This window comes from Echinops telfairi, unplaced genomic scaffold (assembly GCF_000313985.2).
Source record: "Echinops telfairi isolate 266 unplaced genomic scaffold, ASM31398v2 ScPeMD7_3533;HRSCAF=4204_0, whole genome shotgun sequence".
NCBI lineage: Eukaryota > Metazoa > Chordata > Mammalia > Afrosoricida > Tenrecidae > Echinops > Echinops telfairi.
In genome coordinates this window covers 43,873,584-43,883,714 of record NW_022107431.1, presented here as the reverse complement: position 1 = coordinate 43,883,714, position 10,131 = coordinate 43,873,584, and the positions used below count along the sequence as shown (strand labels likewise).

The 10,131-nt window shown below is 39.1% G+C and overlaps 1 pseudogene; it reads left to right on the top strand.

The window, feature by feature from the left end:
• Positions 1 to 2,896, top strand: part of LOC101639404 — a 159,597-nt pseudogene extending 156,701 nt beyond the window's left edge.
• Positions 2,897 to 10,131: the final 7,235 nt, after the last annotated feature.

The window sequence follows — 10,131 nt, the reverse complement described above, 5'->3', positions numbered from 1 at the left end:
AAATCCTCCAATTACCACAATATTTCTGTTATCAAGTAGAGTAGTTATTTTTTAAAATAATTTTATTGGGGGTTCATATAGCTCTTATCACAATCCATCCATCCATCCATTGTGTCAAGCGCTTTTGTACATTTGTTGCCATCATCACTCTCAAAACATTTTCTTTCTACTTGAGCACTTGATATCAGCTCTTCATTTTTCTCCCTCCCTCTTCAACCTTCCCTCCCTCCAGAACCCTCGCTAATTTAGAAATTTTTTTTTCATGTCTTACAGTGTCTGATGTCTCCCTTCACCCACTTTTCTGTTGTCCATCCCCCAGGGAGGGGGTTGTATGTAGATCATGTGATATATTCCCCCTTTTCACCCCCACCTTCCCCTTCCCCTCCTGGTATCACTACTCTTATTATTGGTCCTGAGGGGTTTATCTGTCCTGGATTCCCTGTGTTGAGAGCTTTTATCTGTACCAGTGTACATGCTCTGGTTTAGCCGGATTTGTAAGGTAGAATTGAGATCATAGTATTGGGGTGGGGAGGGAAGCATTAAAGAGCTAGAGGAGAGTTGTATGTTTCTTTCTTTCTTTCTTTCTTTTTGTACATTTACCAAATTTACCAATTTATTTAAAAATTAGCTATTTTTCTCTCATTTAAAATCATTTTATTGGAGGCTCCTGTGTTTCATCGGTGCTGTACTGCACCCTGATTGGCACTTCTCTTCCTGTGACCCTTCTGTAAGGGATGTTCAGTTGCCTACAGATGGGCTTTGGGTCTCCCCTCTGCACTCCCCCTCATTCACAATGATTTGATTTTTTGAAAAACATGGCACTTTCTGTGCCTGTAGACAGTCACAGCCTCGCACACTCACTCGAGTAGTTTTACTCTGTCCCATCGCGTTGCGAAGACTAGGCACCAGCTCAATGGCAGTGAGTTTTGTGTTTGTGAGTTTTTTTGTTTCTAGTATTCGCTGCTTTCAGCCAAGATCTTTCTGACATTGTTCTACTTCCTTGTCTTGAAGTGGATTGAATTGATGACAGTTCTCTATGTACTGGGGCAACTGTTTTTTCAATTATTTGCAGTAAAATTTTACTTTTGTTAATGATATTTTTTATAGTATTTGCATTCGATTGGGTCACCTTTATGATGGTATGTTTTACATTTAGTATGTTTTACATTTAGTACGTGAACCTGCTGACATTTGAAATACCAGTGGCAAAGCTTCCAACATAATAACAACACACGCAGCATCATAATATGATGAACTGACACAAAGGGGTGGAATAGACTTTTAGTGAGAAGCAAATATGATAATATATTAAATAATTTTTCAGTTGTCAAAATAATTATCATAATTTGCACATAATTTCAAGGTGTTATGATTATACAGACACTGAAGATAAATCTCATATCAGCATTCTATTAATAAAAAATACGGGATTTCCACTTGGCTAGAGGAATAAGCAGTCCCCAAAGTAACCACCTCGCTGGTGACTTATCTCCCAGGAGACAAGCCAACCGAGAAGCCCCCAGGACCAGGCGGCTCCACTGGAAATACAACCAAATATCCAGGGAAGAGTTGTCACCAGTTACACACAGACTATTCCAGAATATAGAAAGGACATCAATCTTTCAAACTTATTCTACGAAGCCAGCAAAGCCCTTTTTTGAAAACCAGGCAAAGATTCCACAAAGACAGAAAACTACAGACCAATATCCTTCCTGAAAATAGATGCAAAAATTCTCAACAATATTCTGACCGATAGAATCCCAAATAATTCCTCATGACAAAGTGGGGTTCGTACCAGGGATATAAGGATGGTGCAACATTCAGAAAACAATCTAATCGGCCACATTTAAAAAATACAAATAAGAACTGCATGATCATATGAACCGAGACAGAAAAAAAAAATGGCAATATCCAGAACCCATCTCAAACAAGAACACTATAAAATTGGAATGGAGGGGGAATTCCTCAACATAATAAAGGCCATATAGAAAATATCTAACAGCCAATATGATTCTCACTAGTTAAGAATTGGAGAGGCAGGCTTGTTCCACCACGCGGCCGGCCGTGGCTGCTAGCAGAGAGAAGATGGGGAAGTTGCTGAAGGCTGCGATGAAGAGCTAGCGAGAAGAGTACCTGTCCCTGTGCCTCCAGAGAGAATCGTTCAGGGGAAGATCCCCAAGCTGGATGCTCAGAGGTTCATTTCAGAGAGAGGACTTCCAACCTTCGGCATGTGTTTGTTAAGACAAAATTCAAAGGTAAAGGTCATGAGGCTGAAGACTTGAAGGAGCTAATCAGACGCATGGAGGGCTGGGCACATAGGCTATTCCCTAACTACAATGTGAGGCTTTCGTTGACAGAGTTGAATACCTGGGGAATAAAAAAGGTAGCTCAGACCTGTTTAAAACAAATCCGACTTGATCTCCCTACCTTACATGAAGATTTCATTAGCAATAAAGATGAGGAGGGGAAAATAGCAACCAGGATGTATCTACCACAGACTTAGATCCTTTTATGATGAACTCATCTGAAAGTGAGAAGGTTGCTTCTGAGCCCAGTAGAAGCCCAATGGGAGAGGAGCCACAAAGAATGGAGAGAAATAAACAGCTGGCCTTGGAGAGAAGACAGACAGACAAAGCTAGCGAGGAACAGCCAGCCGCTAGGCAGTGACTTGCTAATGGACAGACCCAAGGCACTCACTGAGGAGATTAATGCAAATGAGGGTCAAACAGAGGAGTCAGGTGGACTGAATGAAGACATTGTAGACAATCCACATAATGATGCTGCCAGTACTATAAATGCTGAGGATGAATTACAGTGTGAGAAAATGCAACTGGAACAAGTTCTTGAAATGCTGCACCCAGAAATGTTAATCAAAGTCGGAGAGGCCTCAAATTAGAAGTGAAACCTCTTCACTCCTTGTCATCCGGGTCTGGGAAGGCTGTGTACAACTGGTCTACTTTGAGTGAACAACATCACCTGGGAAAACTTTGGTTTCAGGTTTCTGTTTAGAACCCGGTATTTATTTTGGTCATGGGTCACTTTCTTACAAACTGGTTAAGCCTTATTTATTTCTTTAGTGTTCATTTTTTACATAGATCATTGGGAATCAAAGAATGATAGCAGTTAATAAACAGTTTCTGCTGCTAACGTAGCTTGGAAGCATTGTTTTCAGCTAACTTAGTACTGTTTTAAGATATAACTGGATAATATTGTGTTTTTTAAAAGCAAAAGCAATTTCACAAACTCTTAAACAAAAAGTAGGTAAAAATTGAAAACATTTTCCCTGAAAACAGGAACTAGAAAACGGTGCCCCTTATCATCACTCTTATTCAACATCATGCTGGAAATTGAAGCCAGAGCCATTTGACTGCAAAAATACCTCCTGGAACACAATTGGGCAGAGAAGAAGTGAAACAGCTCTCACTATTTGTGGACAATATGATTTTATATAGAAAGAGCCCCGATGACTCCATAAAACACTGTTGCAAACAATTGAGGGATTTGGGAAAGCAGCAGGATACAAGATCAATTAGCAGAAATCAATCGGATTCCTATACACTAGCAATGAGAGCTCTGAAAAAGCAACAATACCATTTATAATAGCCACAAAAAAGACAAAAATCCTAGGAAAAACCTAACCGAAGAAACAAAAACCTATGCAAGAAAACTGCAGAACATTATTACAAGAAACCAAAAGAGACCTACACAAATGGAAGAATATTTCATGTTCATGGATAACAAGACTTAATATTGTAAAAAATGTCAATGCTAACCAAAGCAATCTGCAAATACAACAAAATTGCAATCCCAGTCCCAACTCCCTTCTTCAAAGAAATTGAAATAACTGTTTTCCAACGTCATATGGAAAGGGAGGAGGTCCAGGATACAAAACAAATTTTCACAAAGATGATCAAACTAGGAGGCCTTGCACTACCCAACTGCAAAACCATTAAGTCCTTAGTGAATCCCTTCTGACCACAATTAAGGGGTGTGGATAGCCTTGCTATCAGACAGAGAGCATTATACAGTTTTTGGTGGCAGATGTAATTAGGGTAAACTATAATTCCCTAATTTTTGATCTCCCTTTCAACCTATTTTAAAGTTGTTTGTTTTAATATTTCTGCTTTTTCGTTGAGTGTTTTCTATGTTTTGTGTAGTCCTCTATGGTAGGCTTTTTGTTGGTTTTCTTTGTATGACTTTGCGTGATTGTGTTTCATTTTGTATGATTTTTTTTTGCATCGCAAATCCAGGACAGGTAGATCTGCATTAGGTATGACTTCAAAAGGGCAGTAACTGAAGAAGAGCCTGGCAGGCCAGCATGGGGGAAATGAGGAGCTAACAAAACTGAGTATGAGAAGAAAATGTTATGGAATTGAGATTGTGATGATGAGTACACAAATCTTCTTAGTATGACTGAACAATTAATTGTATAATATACCAGTATGTCAATATAACTGTTTTTTTAAAAGGTTGAAGGAAAAATGAAGTGAAAAAAACCACAGGTTTGAGTAAAAACAGAGTTATAATAAAAATGAAGTTATTCACCTCTAAAATGCATATGTTATTTCTATGCAAAATATGATAATGTAAATAAATGTCTGCAGTAAAATATTACATGAGAGATTAAAGCTTGCCTTTGCTGTGCTGCAACAGTATGAAACCCAGATCAGTCACTGGCAATAATATAAGGTGTATATGAAGAAAGTCAAGACTTCCCTAGATTTTTCTACATGAGATAGGATATCAGAGAATTTGATTTGTTTGGAATTATAATAATGAAAATATTTACAATGTGTCAATAGAACTTAATTATAATTTACAAATTTAGCCAATGCAATGTATCATTTGGTCTCTTGATGCTGCTTCCATAGCATTGATAGTGGATCCAAACAGAATGATATTTTTGACAACTTCAATCTTTTCTCTGTATTTTATGATTGTACCTATTGGTCCAGTTGTGAGGACTTTGGGGTTTTTTATATATACATTGAACTGTGGTTCAGACTGAAGCTGCAGTCCCTGATCTCCATCAGCAGGTGCTTCAAGTTCACCTCACGTTCAGCAAGCAAGGTTCTGTTATCTCGCATTATTAACAATTTTAGAGACTGAATATGATCAGAGTCATGATCAGGTGTATGTTTAAAGACCCCTAAAGTGAACATATTTTACAGATACCCTTTTATTAAATCTTAAGTAGGACAATGAAAAGACAGATTGAAATTAATCATGTGGATGAGAGGCTATGAGCAGGAGACCACTTAGCTTAAATAAAAGGCACTAAGCTTGACTACAAAGCATGGAAAACAAAGGGAATTTACAGACCATGGTGTGGAACCAAATTACAATTTTGAGTCTATTCCACATGAATTTCAAGGACAGATTTCGTGTATTGAACACTAATGACAGAAGATCTGATGGAGTGTGGAATAACACCAAAAACACCATTCAAGGTGAAAGCAAAAGGTGATTATAAAACAAGACAGAAATGATCAATGTGGATGTCAGAAGAGTCTCTGAGACTTGCTCTTAATCATAGATTAGCTAAGGCAAATTGAGAAAATGATGAAGCCAAAGAACTGAACCGAAAATTTCAAAGGGCAGTTCAAGACAAAAATATGATAATGAACTGTGCACAGTCCTAGACTTAGAAAAACAAAAGGGAATAACATGGTCAGAAAACCTTAAGCAGAAAGAACTCAAGAAAAAATCTAGCCTCAGTTATAATATTGAAAGACTCTCTAGGAAAAAATATTGAATGATGCAGGAAGCATCCATCAGGATAGAAAGAATACACTGTATTCATACATTGCTGCTTAATGACCTCATTTGGAGATTCCACAGAAATAAATAGCTCACTGGAGGCCAGATTCTCTCTCACTCTCTGCTTCGTCTTCCTTGTGACAAGACACATGGAGCTATGCTGATGGAGCCAGAGTCCTGGAGCTGGAGGAACCACATGGAGACCCTTCCAGTACTGCGAATCTTCCACTGTCACTGGATCCATAAGACTTTCCACCCACTGGCCTGTGATCTTCCTGCACTGAGCATCATTGAATGTGTTTTGTGAGTCTGGAGAGGCATTTACAGACTGGTATTGGACATCTGGGCTAATATTGGACTTATGGACTTGATCTGGGATGTTTTCTTAATATGCAATTCCTCTGTGATATATAGTTCTCTCACACACATATGAGTGTCTATGAATTTGTTTCTCTAGTCTACCTGGGCTAACACAATGAATCAAACAGCAGCTGTATGAACAGAATAAGGGAATATTAAATGGTTTAAAATCAGGAGAAGTGTGACAGGGTTATATCATCTCATCATACTAATTCTATCTACATGCTAAGCAAATAATCAGAAAAGCTGGATTATTTAAGAAGAATGTGTCACCAGGATTGGAGAAAGGATTACTAACAACCTGTGCCATGCAAATGACACAATATTGCATGACAAAGTGAAATTTATTTGAAGCACTTGCTGAGGAGGGCAAGGAGGGCAGCCTTCACTGTCAGGAAGACCTAAATCCTCGGAACTGGACCAATAGGAAACAAGGTAAATGGAGAAAAGATTGCAGTTGTCAAGGATTTTCTCTTGCTTGGATCCATAATCAATGCTCATAAAAACAGCAGTCAACAAATCAAAAGTTGCATTGCATTGGGTAAATCTGCTGTGCAAGACTCCGTTATAGTATTTTAAAGCAAAAACGTTAATGTGAGGACTAAGGTATACCTGAGTCAAGCCATGGTATTTCCAATGGCCTCATCTTCATTTCTTTTCTTCCCCTTTTTTTGTTTGCAGCAATTTCCTCATTTTCACATACAAGTTGGACATTGCGTAAGAGATTTAAACAATCACTTCATTGGAAGCATGGTGCCGGGGAAGAATATTGAAAGTGCCCTGGACTGCTACAAGGACAAACCAATCGCTTGAAGATGTAAAGTCAGGGTGCTCTTTGGAGGTAACATGGCAGGATTTCATTGTATGTCCTTTGGACGTGTTCTCAGGAGAGACCAGTTCCCCCCAAAGCCATCATGCTTGTTAAAGCATGTAGTTAAACTTGAACTCAGATGATTTTGTGCTTAAGGATCATTATTCTATCCAAAAGAGAAGACAAACATTTTATTTGACGATTGCATGCAAGCCTTTTCAGCTGAGTGCAATTAAATTATCAAATAGAGAAATAAGTTTAGGGAAAATGTAATAGTTGCATATGTAATATCCTTCTCAAAGTAGAATTTCACTTTGTGGGGGAAGTAGCGTGGCACAGTGGATTAAAAATTAGGCTGCCAACCACAAGATAAGCGATTCTAAGTCTCCAGCCTCTCTGCATCTCTCACCTCTCTGCAGAAAGAGGAGGCTTTTGCTTCCCAGACTGACCGGCTCAGAATTTCACAGAGGTTGTCCTAATCAGGTTCTCAATGAGTCTAAATTGACTTGACAGTAGTGCACTTATGGAGGTTATTGTAAAATATGCACTTTGTCTTTAGAATACATGAAAAGTCGTAATTTTGTAATGATGTATTCAATAATCTTCACTCTCTACACAAAGTGTACATGTAAGACATTGTTTTGTTCAGTGTGGACAGAGAGTCTAGAGTGCCCACCGAGAGAGTAAGGGAAGAGGCCTGGAGGCAGGGAGCATTAGGAGGGGCAGGATATGTGGAAGGGTGGTCTCTAGGACAGCCTCATTTTAAGCCTGCAGGCATCAGACCCATAAAGTGATTTTAAACTCCAAGGTCATCAAACCCAGGACTCTTTTTGATGACCTTTGCATGTATACTTCATTGTCCAAACCCAGGCAAGACATAGTCTGGGGGATAGCATGACTGGGTTATGAGTAAACAAACAGACAAACAAATCTTTGCTCTTGAGTCTTGACTCATAGACTCCCCTGTGGATTTCCAACTGTTTACAGGCGTAGAAAGCCCAGTCTTTCTCCTACAGATCACCTAGTGATTTCAAACTGCAGACCATGAGGATCATAGCCCAACACATAAACACTATACCACCTGGACTCCTGAGTTTATGATTGGGCCTGAGAAATAAGACCAGTCCTGGGATTGATCTGTTCATAACCTAGAGATGTAGTCAGGCCAAGTACTCCATACCTGATAACAGCCCCTAGACACAGTTCACTCGGCAACAACTCACTCCCGTCCCCACCTGCTGCACCAGGTGCTTGTCTTTCCTTTCCAAATCAACTCTGCTTTCTGCTTGTTGTCCACAAGTCTGCTCTTTCTGGAGAGATCAAGAGCGCCTGGACACATCAGAGTAGTTGCAACAGTGTGGCTAACTCTTAATCCTATTTTATAGATGGCTTTTAAAAAAGAAATCATAGGATTTCCTTCTAATGCTAAGTGAGGTGTGTTGCTAAATAGATGCAAGGAATACTGTCATTTTTTCTCTTGGTAACTTATTAGCAGCATTTATGTTTGTATTAGTCTGGGTACTTTGGAGAAACGAATCCACAGAAACTCATGTATGAGTGTTTTATATAACAGTTAAGTGTGCATCAAGAAAACATTCCAACCTAGTGCTGCCCAAGTCCACAAGTCCAACATTAACCCATTAACCCATATGTCCAACACCAATCCAGAAAGTGGTCCTCCATCTCACAAAACACACACAATGATGCCAACTGCAGGAAGAAAGCCGAGTCAGTGAATGTATAAGCATCTCAGAACTAGCAGGGGTCTCCACACAGTTGCTCCAGCACCTAGGGCTGCATCGGGTTAGGTCCATGTGGCTTCTCCTTGGGGATGTCTTGCAGGAAGTCAGCCTTGCCAGTTGAAGCAGGGAACTGCTAAGGCAGCTGCACCCTGGTGTGACCATCAGAAAGCAAGAGACCCCAGAACTCGAAAGGTGAGGCTCACCAAGCCATTTATCCCTCCACCTTTCAATTAATCCCAGGTTTATCGGCCAGTTTGGCACAATAAACTAACTCAATGTCGTATGGTTATTTTCATGCTTATCCAGAACTAAAGTCTTGAACTTTTCAGTTTCCAAATATTTGCTTAGACCAGTGGTTCTCAAACTTCCTAATGCCACGACCCTCTAATACGATTCCTCATTTCGAGGTGAGCCTCAACCATAAAATTATTTCCATTGCTACTTCATAACTAATTTTGCTACTGCTATGAATCATAATGTAAATATCTGATATGCAGGATGTATTTTCATTGTTACAAATTGAACATAGTTAAAGCATAGCGATTAATCACACAAACAATATGTAATTATGTATTGTGAAATATTTATTTTAAATTACAAATCAATGAACTTTTCTCTTGGAGCATGCCGTAGCATGGGTAATGGTCTTCACACCAGGTACTCATGTGTGGGCATATTTGCATGTGGGCAGACCCGCCTGGAGACGGAGAGAGGAACAATGTCTCGTGTCTTAGGTGACCCCTGTGAAAGGGTCATTCGACCCCCAAAGGGGTCAAGACCTGGAGGTTGAGAACCGCTGGTTTAGCCTATTACATCTTCTCAGAATACTTCCCATTTTTTTGCTCTATAATGAAATACTACATGTCCTTCAGGCTTAATCCCTCTGCTCAGATGTGTCCTCCTTTATGGTTTTAGTCTCCCTTATATATTTTTTCATTTATTTCTTACACAGCAAAATTAGAAGTTAAGATATTACACTAAGAAGAGTCTGACTGCTTGGGCTCATGTCTTTGCTCAAATATGGAATAAGCCGTGAGACATTAAGCAAGTTTATTTATCTTTCTGAGTTTTGATCTCTCACATACAAAATAGGAATATTATAGTATCTACTTCAAAGGAATTTTGTGAAGATTAAAGTAAAGAGAACAGTTAAAGTACTTTGCAGTTTTTAAGTGCTCAATAAGCTTTAGTTATAAGATGTAATACAATCATTATCATTATCATCCCTTAAAATATTAGGCCTATTATATGCCATTCAATGGCACTAATTGACTTAAAGAACATAGCTTTCTTCTTTTACAATAGGAGTAGACCTTAGGGCAGAATTGCATGTGGTGTGGAATATGGTATTGAACATGTGATGTTGAACATGGTATTGCATGTGGCATTGTATATGGTATTGCATGTGGTGTTGAACATGGTATTGGATATGGTGTTGAACATGGTATTGCATGTGGT